General features: G+C 35.1%; 1 long non-coding RNA gene across 1 annotated transcript in view; it reads left to right on the plus strand.

Annotated features, from left to right (window-relative positions):
- Positions 1–16,194, plus strand: part of LOC132018253 (uncharacterized) — a 139,695-nt gene that overhangs the window by 76,370 nt on the left and 47,131 nt on the right. Inside the window, exon 3 of the long non-coding RNA XR_009404485.1 lies at positions 4,873–4,961. This is a non-coding gene — a long non-coding RNA (uncharacterized LOC132018253). The remainder of the gene's footprint in view (positions 1–4,872; positions 4,962–16,194) is intronic.

Here is a 16,194-nt window from a genome sequence, read left to right on the forward strand (position 1 = left end):
GTTATGTACTTTTTGCTATTTTTCATTGTTTTCTACTTGTTCTTGTGGTTTTTCAGTTTCTTGCTCTCTTTGTGACTGAATTTCTGTAGTGTTATGTTTGGCTTTCTTTTATGTTTTGTGTATTAAAGGTTTAGCTTTGTATTTACAATTAGGTTCATATATATCATCCTAAGCTTATGGCATTCTATATCTATATTAAGTTGATGTATACCACATCTTCCTTATGTATTCATCTATTGATGGACACTTAGGTTGTTTCCCTGTCTTGGCTATTATAAATAATGCTGCAATAAACATAAGGGTGCTTATCTTTTCAAATTAGTGTTTTTGTTTTCTTTAGGTAAACACCCAGTAGTGGAATTACTGATCACCTGGTAATTCTATTTTGAACTTTTTGAGGGACCTCCATATTGTTTTCCATAATGACTGCACAAATTTACATTCCTACTGAAGTGTACAAGGGTTCTCTTTTCTGTCTTTGCCAACATGTGTTATTTCTTGTCTTTTTGATATTAGTTATTCTGACTGGTGTGAGGTGGCATCTCATTGTGGTTTTAATTTGCATTTCCCTGACAATTAGTAATGTTGAGCATCTTTTCATTTAACTATTGACCATCTGTACGTCATCTTTGAAAAAAGCCAATTCAGATCTTCTGCATATTTCTTAATCAGATTATTTGGGGGTTTTCTGGTATTGAGTTGCAGAAGTTCTTTATATATTTTGGATATTAACACTTAATTAGATGTATCATTGACAAAAATCTTCTCCTCCTCCTCAGTTGCTTACCATTTTGTTTTATTAGTGGTTTTCTTTGCTGTGCAAAGCCTCTTAATTGATGTATTCCCAATAGTTTATTTTTACTCCCATTTCCTTTGCCTGGGGAGAGAGAGAGTCAGAAAAATATTGCTAAGGCTGATGTTTGAAATTACTGCCTGTATTTTCTTTTAAGAGCTTTACAGTTTCAGATCTCATTTAGGTATTTAGTCCATTTTCACATTATTTTTATGGGTGGTGTAAGAAAGTGGTTCAGTTTCATTCTTTTGCATGTAGCTGCCCAATTTTTCCCAATACTATTTGTTGAAGAGACGTCTTTCCCCCATTGTATATTCTTGCCTCCTTTGTCATAGATTAATTGACCCTAAAATATGAGTTTATTCCTGGGCTCTCTATTCTTTGGATATGTAGGTCTATGCTTGTGCCAGTACTATGTTATATTAGTTACTACAGCTTTGTGGTATAGTTTGAAATCTGGAATTGTGATATCTCTAGTTTTGTCCTTCTTTCTTTAGTTCATTTTTGGCTTTTTGGGGTCTTTTTTAGTTCCATGCAAATTTTAGTATTTGTTTTAGTTTTGTGAAAAATGACATTGGTATCTTGATGGGGATTGCATTAAATCTGTAGATTGCTTTGGGTAGTATACTGTGCCCCTCCTTTCAAGGCCTTCTTTTCTTCCTATTTCTAAATTCCCAATAAATGTATCCAACAACTACTTCATTGTCCATCAGAGCTTCATAAAAGTATAAAATATATTCCTAGCTTCACTTTCTTCTTCTTCTTTACCTTCTATAGCTTAGGAATTATTAAACCCAACTGAATCACGTTCTAATATCTTTTATAGTAATTGCTTCCTTTATCCCAATATCACTATTAGATTCTAGAATATAATATTGACTCTTCTAATTTCTTCATAATGCTACCAGATTTCTTCATAATGCTAACAGATGTAGCCTTTTTAGAGCACAGATATGACTGTATAAAAACTTTTGCTGGTTCAATAGAGCCTCAACCTACTTTTCAGTATCCTCTCCCATCTCTTCTCCTGGCCTCACATTCAGTCATGTGGGACCACTTGCTACTTCCTAAATGTGCATATGCCTTCCCCTCTTTTCCTACCAAATGAATTCCTACTCATTTCAAGGGCCAAATGAAACTTTAATTCTTACATAGTGATTTTCCTAATCATCCCAAATTTGAATTAAGTATTCCCACTTTAATGCTTCCCTATCACTTTAAAAAATATTTCCATTTCCTTAATTTGAGCATTTTTGTCATTCTAATGTTTATAGTATTATGAGGTATACATATTTGTCTTCACCATTAGGCTGTGAGCAGGACCGTGTCCTCGTCATTATTATCCTCATGCCCTAACCTGGGACTTGGCCTATCAGGGGCCTAGGGGAACATAGCCACTACAGTTGGCAAAGTTTTATTTTTATTTCATATATCCTTAATGTCCACAGAAAAAAAATTCTGAATTAGAAATGGAATTTCAGTTTTCTTTTTCTTGCATGTACTCTACATGCAACTTCCATTAGTCGTTTCTTAATTCATTGCTTCCCTTTCTGGTACTCAATTTTATTCTGTTTTTCTTTTTCCAGAGGTCTTACCTCTTATTTTAACAATATTCAGCTTCTAGGGCTCTTCTCAAAATTTGTTTTTAATAAGGAAAAATCTAGTTCTGGATATCTGCTTCCCTCCTATTCCATTTCATTTTGAATGGTCTTTATGTTCCAGAGAAGCTTTGGCAATTTGAGTCCAGTGAAAATAAGAAATGGTTTTTGACATAGCGTAGAATGTGCTTACAGCTGACTTCAAGAACTAAATAAGAGGTGAACTATTTTCTGAGCTGTAAGTGACTTTTAAATTGCTCATGAAAATAGCAAAGCCTTGGCAGAGAAACCAGATGACTTTGAGTGGATAATGGGTGAGAAAGCTTTTGTCGTGTGGGATAGTTATCTTATGAGATTATAATTCAGCCATATGTAATAGTGATTGAAGGGTATCTGTGAAGTGAAATGTAGGCTGATGGCTTCAGTTCATTTTCCAATAGAGAAATGTCAGAATTTAAATGAACCCCAAACGGTTATAGGAAGCTGTGTCTTCTAAAGGAAAAATTATTGAATGGGGAAAACTGACTTGGTCCTGGATAACCAATGGAAACATATGCTTGAAAGCTGATTTAACTCTTTCTCTCATAATGTACGCACTGGATGTGGAGTTTATACAGTGCAGACCAGAAGTGAGGCAATCAGAAAGGAGCAGGGAAAAGAAGACCTGTTCTGACCTCTTATAGACACACACACTATTCACTGCTATATTTAGATGTTGCCATTCTATGCAATCTTAATTGTCAAATAAATACTTAATTTTTTATTTCAGGAATATTTTGGTTGCATGCAAATAAAGTGAAAGCATTCAAAATCTTCTTTCCCTCTCTTAATTGCTTTAGAGGAAATAAAAATTCAAGGAATTGTCAACATTTTAATTTAATGTACACAATCCAGTTTTAATTTTAATTAAACCCCAAATATTTTTGAAAGTCTATTATATTATATGCTGAGCATTAATATGTGGTACTGACAAGAATGCAAAGCTATTACAGGGCTTTTGTGAGAAAGAACAAAGGAGAAATTTATTTAGCGGCTGTTTGTAAGCTATATAAGAAAATTTAAATGTCATTTATAACAATTATTATATAGATGTCCTATGTCCCAGAACTCATAATCTAATGGGGACACATGTTTCTAAAATATTAATCCTAACAGGGCTTGAATGAGTACACAACCAAATTTTGTAGGAATTACGAGGGAGAATGAAATTTATTTAGGAAATCTGGAAAGCCTTCTTAGAATAGGTAATATATAGATTATTTTGTAAAAAAAAAAAAAGTTTAAAAAAAGTTATGCTGATTTTCTCAGTGTTTGTTTTATTGTTTTCATATCATTTCATCAATATCAGTTTTTAAATGTACCTGATAAAGAGACACAAAGAATTATTTTCTAAGTTACCTTTTATAAAGCTTGCCAAGTTATTTACCTTTCAAAAGAGAAAGCCAGAAGAATTTAAGAAGTGTGTATTTATATTCTGAAAATATTTCTAGATATACACATACAGATACATGTGTGTATAGTTGTATTATATGTTATGTGTCTGTATATATGTCAAAGCTTATATATCTTTGTCAAAACTCATCTCTCCACTAGAGAAGCATTTCAACCCATATGCAACATTAATTTTTAAATTACCTTCTCCTTCTGGTGTACCAGAGGCTGAGAAGATAGAACCATCTGCCTATAATAACAACTAATATATAGTAAGTGTTTATCTTTGCAATTTAGCATATTCTCATTAATGACTTATGAACTAGGTATTCACTCCCTTTCTATAAAGACGATTGGGCTGGCATGTGAATCCAAGATAAATGTCTCCAGTGCCCGTGTTCTCCATTACAATGCTGTATTTCCTCTCTGCAAGTGAGGATTATTCTTAGATCTCTATTCCTCCTCTTGCCTAAATCATTCTCTAGATGTTACTTAACCACTTGGGGAGACTCAGTTTTCTATCTGGTTCACCGCTATACTATTTCAAATCTGGTTCACCGCTATACTATTTCTACTTTTGCTTTTCAAAAGCAAAGTAGAAACATTCTGTCAAAATGAATTTCCATAAAGTGAATCAAGTTTTTGAGTATCATAAAATCAGAGGTGTGTTTCTATAGGGAAAAATATTTCCCAGTAAGTAATGACAAAGTTTTGATAAGGAGAGGATTAAGATGATAGCTAGTCCAGATTCATTTGGAAACCAAAAAATCAGTACGGAATTACTATCTTGAGATGGAAAGTATACTTCCCCATTGGAGTACCCTGTGGACTCTCAAATGCTTCCTTTGTCTTCATTTGCTCACCTCACCATTCCTGCTGGGTCCTGGTTAATAAACCATCATATCCAAACACAGATCTGCCCCGATTGCCTCTACATTGAACAGTTCTCAGAATTTTTGTATCTGATTTGCATTTGCAGTGTCTGCTTCAGTTGGACTGCCAACACACATTTCAACTAGAATTTCCACCATATTCTTTTATTTATAACAGGTTTTTATTGAGAACTGTGGAATAACTGTGCTCAATTCTTCACTCCTTTGGACCAGTACTGCACATCAACACTCCTGGCATGGGTTCAGGTAGGCTGAGTACTGTATTTCCTGCTGTTGACTTTGTGGTTACCCAGATGATTTGCTTCAGTGAAGGGGATGCTAGCACATGTGATGTCGATGGAGGTTTGACAGTGGTCTTTACGCCTTTGTCATGAGAAAAATGTGCTATAGGTAAGTGTATAAATATGTATTTGGTCTTTGTCCTGTGTAAGTGGATACCTGAATGCTTCATTGGTGTCTGATTAGGGATAGTTTTGTGAGACTGATCCCCTAATCTATGGGGTCTGTGCTAATTCCAGGTAGTTAGAATCAGAATTGAATTAAACTGTGGAACACCTGGGTAGGGAGTTGGAGAACTAGTAGTTGGTGTGGGGAAAACCACACACATTTAGTGTCAGAAGTGTTGTGAGTAAAAATAGTTCAGAAGTAGTGTTTGAACCAACAAGAAGAGACACACAGACCAGGCCTAGACCAAACCTGTAGCTTAGAGCTAAGCTGAGCCCAAGTCAGTTGAAACCCAGCCAACCCAACAATGCATAAAGGAAAAATACTTGTTTTTTTTAAAACCACTGTGTTTTATTGTGGTTTGTTACACAGCATAAACTGATGTGGAATTGTGTGCCAGGTACTCTTTTAAGCAGTGGGTGGCTTATCTTAGAATTCTGTAGATTTGCATTTGTATAATGAAAGGTAAGTTACCTGTCTTTTTCTTGAAGTACAGAATTTCACACACTGAACACATTATATGTAATTCTACATATAAATATTACAGGAACAGCTGTACAGGTTTAAAGAATTTGATAATACAAAGATGGGAAAGAGAGGGCAGTTAAACAATTAGACAAGACCTTGTAGGTTACCCTCAGTTTTGCAGAAATCCCTAAACCATTTTTTTTAGTGCACTCCAGAATTGATGAACCTCTCAGGAGCTGATACACAATAACAGAAATGGTAAAAGAAACTAATGCACAAACTGCAGAACAATTGCTGCTTCTATTATGAGAGATATTCCCTTTTTAATGACTATGATACATATATCATATCCACTTCCCTAGATACACCTTCCTAATATCATGTATCAGGGAAGTACAATCATCACATATACCAGTTAGGATAGGTTTGGCTACATACAGCAGATAACTACCAAATAAAATATTTTTAACAAGATAGAAATTTGTTTCTCTCATTGTAAAGAAATCTGCAAATATCCAATCCAGTGCTGATATGGCATATAGGTTTCATCAGGGACGTACACCCTTATCTCTCTGTTACATCATTTTCAGCATGTAGCCCCCATCTTCAAAATTGAAAGCCCAAGATGCTAAAACTCCAGGTATTACTTCCATATTCCAGGGAGCACAAGATGGAGGAAGGAAAGCAATGGAGGAAGGGAAAGAAATCTTCCCTGAATTTCACTTATATCACATTTACTAGAATTTATTATTGTAACTGGTGCAAGAGAATCTCAAAATTTTAATCTTTAAATGCACACATGCATTGCTGTCCTGATTACTATTTTTGCTACTAAGGGAAAATTGGATGTTGAACAAAGCAGGTAACAATCTCTGCTTACCATATCTGTCTCATTCTAGTTGTCTATTTCACATTTTCTTGTTCCCTTAAATCAGATGCATTGTACTAACATGGACATATACATTACTTTTTTCCTGAAAACACATTGTTAAATTGATAGAATGATTTTTTTATGTGGTAATGTTATGAATATTCTTAGTGAGAATAAAATCAGAGTACAGAGAGTTTTGTAGGCTATAGTAAAGTCTTGTGAATTACCCTGTCCCACAAAAGGGATAACATTTTCAGGATTAAAGTATTTGAGTCTGTTAGACTCAGAGTGTCTATTCCATGAGCAGGAAACTTCAATTTTGACCTTCAGGTCTCCCCTTTTCTAGAATCCTTGCAATCTCCCCTCCTAAGATGGTATCTGGCTAGGGAAACCTTTGGTTTGGGCCATCTTTGCTCTGGTCTTTCCTCTCTGTGATTACTCTCAGTTCATTTTGATTGAACTTCTTTATTGTCAAGGTTTTCCAGACAGGATGAGTTAAACTATTTATTGGGATTTGTGATTTCTATACAAAACTACTTGCATCCACTATGTGTTAATTTTAACTAGTTTAACTAGTGAAGTTCACCTCACTTCCTAGCTCCAGGAACATCTGTCTTTTTCAAGTAGTTCTAACATGAGCCACATTCCTTAGCCCAAAGAAAAATTGTCCATGTATTCAATTCGGAAAAAACTTCCAGTAATTCTTTAATTTCTGAATTCACAAAGTCACAGCTTCAGATAAGAAGGGAAAAGAAAGATATACATTAATCCTTGTGACTTGTTTCATAAAATCACTTATGAATTTGTTATGTTTCCTATATTCTTAAAAGGTATAAAATCTGTTGAAGGTTTTTCTTCATTTCTCTTACAAGCAAATGCTTTATGTGCTAAAGATACATTTTGCTATATATTTGGCAAGCTAATTTAGGTACAGCATTTGAGATCCTTTGTTGCTTAGGGTTACTACTGATAAGAATAAAGCAACTATATTTTATTAAAAATAAGACATCATCAGTTTTAAAATCCTGATTTCTGCCATGTGAAAGTGTGGGGAGAAATGTGCATCTTAGAATCACTGAAATATGACTTAGCAGAATTTTTAATGACAATTACTAGTACTTAAAATATAAACTATAGATTATAAAGCCTGTAGGTAGAGGACTATGTAAAACTAGGAGGTTGAGAGTCTGGAATTAAAAATATTAGAGTGTTCCAATTCTAGAAAACATATGCTTATGTTTGCACATAGCTCAGGTACATCAAAGTTTGTTATGGAAACTCATAATCTTTGTACTTATCAGAGACTTGGAGAGGGTAATGGCTGAAAGTTTAAACATCATTAAAAGCATAGGGTTGGGGGAAATTGGAGGGGCAGACAAACCATGAGAGACAGGACTCTGAGAAACACACTGAGGGTTTGGGGACGGGTGGGGGTAGGGTGAGCCTGGTGGTGGGTATTATGGAGGGCACTTACTGCATGGAGCACTGGGTGTGGTGCATAAACAATGAATCTTGGAACACTGAAAAAAATTAAATTAAAAAAAAAAAAGACATGGAGTTAACTAGCAAATATTTAACTGCCTAGACCAAGAAATCAACCACTAAAGAGAAGAAAATCAAGCTTCTATCTTCTATAGTTCTTGAGCTTTCCAGGTTCACCCTTTGTCACAGAAGGAATGAATTTGCCAGTGTGCACAGTGAAGTGTCTGCTGTAGGCAATGTAGGTCTCTGTAACTCTCAAAGACTATTCTATTGTGCTTTAATTTCATATTTCTCCATAATTCATACTCTTAGTTCAGTTGCTTCCCCAAACTGTATGAACCCTATGAGCACACAAGAATTATTGAGTGTTTATTCTTTTTTTTTTTTTTAAAGATTTTATTTATTTATTTGAGACCCAGAGAGAGCCCACAGCGGCGGGAGCAACAGGCAGAGGAAAAGGGAGAAGCAGGCTCCCTGCTGAGTAAGGAGCCCAATGTGGAGCTTGATCCCAGGATCCTGGGATCTTGACCTAGCTGAAGGCAGATGCTTAATGGACTGAGCCATCCAGGCACCCCTTGAGTGTTTATTCTGTGCCAGGCACTCTGTGAGGAAGTGTGGATAAATGAAGAAATTCTCTTGGCCATCACGTGAGCAGTCTTACAGGGGAGACACTTCTAGTAATGCCATAATAGCACTTCTACAGCTTATAAACTTAATAGTACAACTAGTGGCCCAAAGGAGAATATAATCCTAATTTCGGGGGTTAGGAGATGGAGATATGGCAATTGAGACTTGAGAATAAAAAGGCAGGAATTTAGCAGGGTTACACAGTGAGAGGGTAATGGTTCCATTTCAAGTAAAGTGAACATGGGCGCATCTTTGTTTTTTATGTTTGTCTCACTTATTAGATGTTCTAGAATGAGGACCTCAAACTCTGGTAATAGCTAAGTGTGGGGCAAGTGTTTTTTTCAGTGAAAATTATTGATCTACTCTAGAGAGCTTTGAGAATGGTCAAGAAACCAGTTAGTGCGTCTCACTTTGTTAGACATGAGAACCACTTGGAGTTCTTGTTCCTATCATTACTTGAGTTGCTGTTTCAGTAGGTCTGGAGGGGAGGCCAGAAATTTGCATTTTCAATATGCCCTATCCCCAACTCATAAACCCCGTTGTGACTCTAATGTAGGGGGTCTACAGAGTGCAGAGATGGAGGTAGAAAAGAATTTGTGGATACTTTGGAGATACTTCCATGCTGGTTCTTATCAACTACCTACAGCTCACCAAATATACCTCAAGGTGCACCCCCTCTCAGCCATCAAAAGCTTTTTAATCAACCTTAACTTCTGCTGCTCAGACCTGTAAGTTAATTTTCTGGCAAATATGATGAGAGGAAAATAAATCTGCCTCCTGAGACTTAACAGGTCTTCTTGATTTCTAAGTATTAGCATGTTTTTCAAGTTCTGTGAAGCTGAAAAGTGCTAAAAAAGCTCCAGGATTAGTCAATTCTCTTTAAAAATTTTTTTTCCAGTGGCACAATACTTACCTTGAAAGATGAAAATTTCCACCTAAGGCGTTTTTTTTTTTCCTATATTTTGTAATCACAATTGAGGATTTATGCCAACTCTACCTTTTTTAGCTATTCAATGAAACCTTTCTAAACTGAGTTGAAAATAATTCCATCATGCCTTTAACACCCACTTGCTCTAATTTAACTCCATTTGTCTCTCCTGTACTTACTCTTTATTTTCTTGAGCATTCCAGCTGTTAACATTAAATCTAATTTTTGAATGTCAGCCATGTCAAAGCAAGCCTTAATCCTTTTAATGTTAACCTATCACCAGCTCAAAGCTGCTTTATATCATGAGATATAGCTGTGTTTCCAACCCTGTGGGCATGGAGTGTGATTACACACACACGCTAGAGCTTCCCTATAACACTACTTTGGTGTAGTCTGGAATTTTATATGGGGTAGGTAGTGATTAAACCCCATCCAAAGTGCTTTGGTTACACAAATAGAAAAAGGCTTTGTTACAAGGTTGGTAGTGCTGCAGAAGTATTGGAAAGAATGTTGGCTATCATCTAGTCTTACACCTTTGTGGTTTTTTGTTTTGCTTTTGTTTTTTTGTTTTGTTTTTTTGTTTTGTTTTGTTTTGTTTTGTCTAAGAAAGAGTAGAATGTCACGGACAAAGCATACAGTTAATGACAGAGGTTTTGAAACCAGAACCAAACAAGAAATACTTTATTAATAGACCTAAATGTCATTGTCGTTTACACTCTTCTTTCTCTCTTTCTCTCTTGAATGAAATGCAATTAAAAAACATTACTCTTCTTATACCTCCCATTTGGACAATTTTTGAGGTTCAAGAAAGTCAACTGTGTCTTGAAAGTTTGGCATAGATTTTTGTCCTATGCTTTCAGACCAGATGTACTTCACGTTTAGAAAACTGATCAATGAGGGACGCCTGGGTGGCTCAGTTGGTTAAGCAGCTGCCTTCGGCTCAGGTCATGATCCCAGTGTCCTGGGATTGAGTCCCGCATCAGGCTCCTTGCTCGGCAGGGAGCCTGCTTCTCCCTCTGCCTCTGCCTGCCATTCTGTCTACCTGTGCTCGCTCTCTCCCTCTCTCTCTCTGATAAATAAATAAAATCTTTAAAAAAAAAAAAAGAAAACTGATCAATGAAACAGGCCATTGTCATTGGCTAAAACAAATGTAGAAGGAACTTACAGTAAAGTACAGGTGACTTTTTTTGTTAGTCTTTTGGGACACTGAGCTTTGTTACAGTGATATACTAATAAAGAATTCTATTTATGAGGAAGATCACCAAATGAAAAATAAGTACCATTGCCATTTTATTTTATGGCTCTTGGTGCAATATAATTAGAACTTTAGTAAGAGATTGTATCTTAATTAAAAGAAAGAAATGACAAATATACTTTTCAATGAGGGTGAATAGACATAAACTACACAGGTTAACTGTCCAGTTAAATGGGTCACATTAAAGAGCCAATCTTAGAAAAAGATAAAGAAAAGAGTCTTCTATTTATATTGTGTATCTTCATACTGAGGTCAGTCACAGTATTTTTCCTAGAGGAATGCATGGCTGCCTAGGAAGGGAAGAACAATACCAAAAATGTTAACTTTAAGTCCTACAAGAAAATTCAGTTCAAAGTCTGCTGAGACCTTTAGGGGAGAGTAATTAATTTTGTTTTGGAAGTTGGAAAAGGCTTCAGGAGGGGTATAATGTTTGAAAATAGTGCAAGCTCAATAAAAAATACCAAGCAGATGTTTTTTAAAGGTATAAATGCAGCAGCATGATATTTTTCCCTGAGCATTAGAAAGGCTCTTTTATGAAGCATAATTAAAATAATGATTTCTATAGAATAAATTTTCCACATCCCATCTCTCCGACTGAGAGAATAATGCCTGCCTTTTGTTTTTATTTACTATTTTGTCAGTCTTTCCATTAAGTCTGGTTTCTATAGTTCATGATTTTTTTTTTTTTATATCACTTATTTGGATAGGAGCTTCTTGAAAAAGTTGGTCTACGTTTTCCCCTAGAAGAGTCACTTTCTATCTCTTATATAATTAACATTCTTCTCTCTCCCTTTCCCATTTATTTTTTAAATAATATTTTAGTTCTGAGGTTATAAAGAACTAGCAACAATGATATATATTAATATTTTTATATTTTACTTTGTGATAAAATTAGAAACAAAATCCTAACCTCCTAGACCTAGATAATGGTCATTAGACCAATTGCTTATCATTTAAATTGTTGTCCAAGATTTGTTGCAGGACTCCTACCGACATATTCTGAGAAGTTTCATGATTTGAGACCCGAAAAGCAAGGAGTTAAAGAAAATCTTAGAGGATTAGATTGATCTCAAGGGATTTGGAAACCAGGCAGACGATCTGAAGATGAAAGGAAAGATTTGATTCTGTGCTGAATTACATGTTTTGAAGGAAATTACAGTGTAATTTTGTTCAGCTATAGATAAGGGTCCACAGCCTAAATTAGTAAAGTTCTTATAACTTATCTTTTAAAATCATCATTAAAAAGTATTTCTGAAACTGTGTCAATTGTGAGCAATCACCCTTGAGGTACATGGGTAATATAAAAGACCTAAAAAAGAAGAGCAATAGCAAACAGTGCATATTAAACATCCGTTGCAAAGGCTGGGAGTGGGGGCATCTAAAAGGCATGTCATTGCATTAAACATTTCCTCTGGGTTGGGGAGAAAAGGAAGGGGCAAACCACTGCTGTCTTGCCTTATTTACACATTTCACAAAAGCATCATCATGTGCCAGTAAGCTTTGTGCTTCTAAGGGAGTTGTTACAGCCTTGAATTCTCTCACCCTACCCCAGAGGAGAAGGCCATATCTAACCAGGCCCCAAAGAGCAATACCTTGGAACCCCCTCTAACCCATTTATTAGATTTGGCCCCCAACTCAGTCATCAAGATAAATCAAGAAGAATGTTAATTATATAAGAGATATAAAACCTCAATCTAGGTTTAGTGTTGGCCAAACCAGTTAAGGTCATTGCTATCCATGGTTTCTAGGAAGAGCCTGTCTTGCTGCAAAAACAGCATGTTCATTCCTCGGTTGCCAAGTGAATACCTGATTGGTGGGATGTCCAGCTGAATTCCTATTTCCCATTGGGACATGCTTATAGAAAGTTAGAGTGGACCTTTGGTGGAAAAAAAAAAAACACACACAAAAACCCCAAACAAACAAACAAACCACCATTAATTGAACACACACACACTCACATCTACGTTCTTTCAGAAGCTCTCAAACAACAGTAAAAGTGAAGGAAAAAGAAAGAAAGCAGTGAAACCTAGGGGGTTGTTGGGTGTGTGGTCACTGATGTAGTGGATCCAAGAAAGCCAGACCTTCGGTGGAAAAGTTTAGAAGCACACTGATATGCATTGCAGAATCTGAAAAGGATTTATGACATTTCATCAGATGTCTAATAAAAGGTAAAGCTAAAAAAATGGATTTGGTTGACAGTCTAAGACCTTATCTCCACTCCCTTCTATAACCCCCCTTAAATCCTAGCATAGGTTTTGCCTGATTTAAGGAATGAACTACAAATAACAAAAACAAAACCAAAAACATGTATCTTGTTTGTTTGTTTTTGCATACTTTCTGTTAGAATCTTTACCTCGGTACTTTGAAGTTTTTTGCTGTTATGAATAATATATTCCTAAGTTTTCACTTTTCTAACAGTTTGTTGCTGGTATAAAAAAATGCCACTGACTTTTGTTTATTGATCTTATAACTACTAACTTTGCTAAAATCTATGATTAATTACAATAATTTGGGTAGATTCCTTTGGATTTTTCCATTTTAACAATCTTATCTCTGAGTAATGACAATTGACTTTATTTTCAATCTTTAGAGATTTTCTTTTTTTTCTTCTTGGTGCATGAACTATGAAATTTAATTCAAAGTTGAATAAAAAATTATATTGGGAATAACTATAATGGTTCACCATTGATAATAATGTTTGCTATAACTTTTCTATATACACTGTGTTCAGGTTAAAGGAATTCCTTTGTATGCCTTACTCCCTAAAAATTTTTATAAAAAATTATTAAAGGTTATTAACTGCTTATTCTGCATTTATTGAAATTATATAAATTTTCTTTTATATGTCAATGTAATATATTACTTAATAGTATTAACTAATTAATTAGTAATTGATTAATTAATACTTAATGGTATTAATTAGTAATTAATTAATTAGAAATTACTTAATAATTACTATACTATACTTAATAATTATATTACTTAATAATTTATAACATTAAATTAACTTGTATTCCTAGAATATATCCAACTCAGAGATGACAGATTATCTTTTTACTCATTGCTAAATTAAATTTGTTCTTTTTCTCTTTTAGAAACTTTTTTGCTCCTAAATTAATAAAAGATTGGCCTGTTTTCTCCCCTTTTAATTTTTATAACAAAAGAAATTAAATATAATTGGAGAGTCTTTTATTTTATTAATTGGAAGTTTAGGTTTGGAGTTATCTCTGTTTTGAATATTTTGTTGAACTCACCTATAAAATCACCTGGTCTTGCTATTTTCTTTGAGGGAGAATTATGAGCTAATGATCATTCTGATTTTTATTTCTGGTGCAATCTTGAGTCAATTTTGGTGACTTTTAAAAATATTTATTTCACCTGATTTTTCAGTTGTATTGGAGCTATTTATATATTTTTTTTAATTTTTTATTTTTTATAAACATATATTTTTATCCCCGGCGAACAGACACATGAAAAAGTGCTCCATATCACTCGGCATCAGGGAAATACAAATCAAAACCACAATGAGATATCACCTCACACCAGTCAGAATGGCTAAAATCAACAAGTCAGGAAATGACAGATGCTGGCGAGGATGCGGAGAAAGGGGAACCCTCCTACACTGTTGGTGGGAATGCAAGCTGGTGCAGCCACTCTGAAGCTATTTATATTTTATTTCAATCTCTGCTGCCTCTTTAGCTATGCCCTTTTCAATTGCTAATATTTTGTGCAGCTTCCTTTGTTTCCCTAATCAATCTCACCTGAGGTTTGTCAACTTCATTAGATTTTTTTTCCTCAAAAAAACACTTTTGGCTTTGTCAATCCTCTCATATCTTTTTTTTTTTTACTTCATACTTTTCCATTTTTAATTTATTCTTTCTACACTTTCTGGGTTTATTTTGCTCATTTTCTAATATCTTAAATGCTTATGCAATTGACTTTGAGTTTTGCTTTTTTCCCCCACCTAATATAAGCATTTTAGACTTTTAATTTCCCTCTAAAAACTGTTGGCTACAGGAACGCCTGAGTGGCTCAGTTGGTTAAGCGTCTGCCTTTGGTTCAAGTCAGGATCCCAGGGTTCTGGGATCAAGTTCCACATTGGACTCCCTGCTCCTTGGGGAGCCTGCTTCTCTCTCTCCCTGCTGCTCCCCTTACTTGTGCTCTCTCTCTCTCACTGACAAAAAGATAAATCAAGATTAAAAAAAACCAAAACCATTGCCTACATTTCAGAAGTCTTGAAACTTGGTATATTTACTAATGTACAGTTGCTTCTGTTGTTCTATACACTGACTTTGGTTGCTTATTTCCTGAAGTGTTAATCTTTTAACCTCATGTTAATTTTTTATTGCAATTTCCTAATCCTTGGGTTTCTATCTGGGAGAATTCTTTGAGGCCAGATTTTAAAGTGTATTTTTCCATAACTGTAGTACCTGAAGTTACAACATTGGATTCCTTTAAACTAAAATTTCAGTTTGTTTCCAGGCAGTACAAATTTTAGGGCAAATCTATGTAAAGACGACTTGTAGTTAAGAAATCTCAAGGGGGAATTTTTTTTTTCTTTATTTCTTTATTTCTCCTCTATCCAGAGAGAAGGTTGAGACAAACATCTTTCCCTCTGTAAATCACTTTTGTTTTCTTATTCACCCAGGGTAGGGTGGTTCCAGTTTGATACAAGTGTCTCTGATCCTACCTTCCATTCTGATCTGGACCCTGGTTTTGGCTTCTGTTCCACCAAACACAAGGCCAGTTAAAAACTCATATAAGGCTATTAGAATGAGCAGATACCCTCAAGGATGAGGCCAGTTCCAGTGCTCACCTAATCCTCATGGAACCACACTTGCTCATTGTTGGTCTCCTCTGTTTCCATTTCTTATCTTCCAGCTCGGCTCAGCTATACTCTGAGAGAGATTTTTAAAAATATTTTACTTTGTATTATTATTATTATTTTTTCTGAAGGGATTTCTCTGCATATGTAGTCTGCCATACTTCTGGAAAGGGAAGACCAAATTTGTGACACTTTCTGTTGTAATTTATAGAAAACTCAGATCAGTTTGCCTTAAAGAGACATAGATAAAAACTCCAGAAATATGGTGACTTTTCTGTTTCATTTGAGTTAGCATATAAATTATAGCCTCAAAGCCATAGATTGTCTCTTTACTCTGCCTTTTTCGATGTCAGCTTCAATCCAAAGCTATCTGTCTCCCCAACATAGTCACAAAATGGCTGCCAATTACTTGCAGAGCTGCACATTTCACTATTCACATTCAGGTAGGAACAGCCAGTCCCTTCTCTAACCATCAAATGAGCTTCCTGAACTATTCCCAATGAAACTCAATGATAACACTGAACCACATTTTATAGCCAAAGAAATGTCATGTTCAGGGTGATTTTGTTACTGGAAACA

This window comes from Mustela nigripes, chromosome 5 (assembly GCF_022355385.1).
Source record: "Mustela nigripes isolate SB6536 chromosome 5, MUSNIG.SB6536, whole genome shotgun sequence".
NCBI lineage: Eukaryota > Metazoa > Chordata > Mammalia > Carnivora > Mustelidae > Mustela > Mustela nigripes.